Raw genomic sequence first — 1,221 nt, forward strand, 5'->3', positions numbered from 1 at the left:
CACACATAAATCTTATCCACCTGTTGTAACCGTGCTCCAAAACCTCTACCTTTCTCTACCTCTATACTATAATAGCTCAAAACCCTCCACACAATTCACGCCCTAATTAGGCCCCCTGACCAGCGCAGCAAGGCCTCGGGGGAGTGGTCATTATGTCTGGGTCTCTGAGAGTCCGGCCGGTACCCAGCCCTGCCCGCGATGACCAGCCCAGATACGCTCAGGAAATGACCAGTTGGTCACGCGATGGACGCAAGAAGTCAGGGTGAAACCGGGGCATCTCGGTCCTCACAGGTACGCTGGTTCAAGATTCATAATACGTGGGTTTTGTCGTTTTGATTTTGCTGACGGCGTTAGGGAGTCACACGTTTGTTCGGCATATCGGATCTGCATGATTGGTTTTGGCATAGAGATTTAGATCAATATTGTTTTGACCTGATTTCTGCAGAAATTATTTTTATTTAAATCTCAGAATCCGACTGGATTCAACTCGAATCTTCACCCATCTTCACCCTAACACATATCAGCAACATTATACAAGATAAGCAAAATATTCCGATGTTTTGAACGCGCCTTTAAAGAAACACAATACGACTTTAGTAGTTCAAATATACATGTATTTCGTATATCATCATCATCATTATCATAATTAACTCGAAATAAAACTTCCTCGTTTTTGTCCTTAAAGTCAGTTTTCCGGACTTACTCCATGAGCGGCTCTTTGATAAAGCAGAGACATCGGTCACAGCTGTGTCTAGAAAAAGTGAAGAAAATCTACATGGACGTCGTTTTACAAAAAATCCCGTACGATCAAACAAACTTCAACTCGGAAAAATGAGGCGTAAGTTGTAGTCGCTATTACAGATTCTGCAAGATCGGACCAGTCTCGACCCCACTTTTGTCTGCCAGGAACCATGTTCAGGCCCTATTAGTATACGATTTTACATGATCATTATCATTACTTTTATCATAAATACTATTGATGTTGTTATTGTTTTTGTTTTTGTTTTGTGTTGTTGCTGCTGTTGTTCAAGGAAACAATGTTGGTGTACTTCTTTTTGCTGATTAGAGCGAGTCTCTGGTCAAGACGGGAGAGCAACATGACCCTGTGGGGTTAATGACACCACGTGACATCCTCCGTTTTCTCCGTCTGTCTGTCTGTTTGTCTTTCTGTCTGTCTGTCTGTCTGTCTGTCTGTCTGTCTGTCTGTCTGTCTGTCTGTCT

Source organism: Aplysia californica, unplaced genomic scaffold (assembly GCF_000002075.1).
Source record: "Aplysia californica isolate F4 #8 unplaced genomic scaffold, AplCal3.0 scaffold01546, whole genome shotgun sequence".
In the NCBI taxonomy this organism is placed as follows: Eukaryota; Metazoa; Mollusca; class Gastropoda; order Aplysiida; family Aplysiidae; genus Aplysia; species Aplysia californica.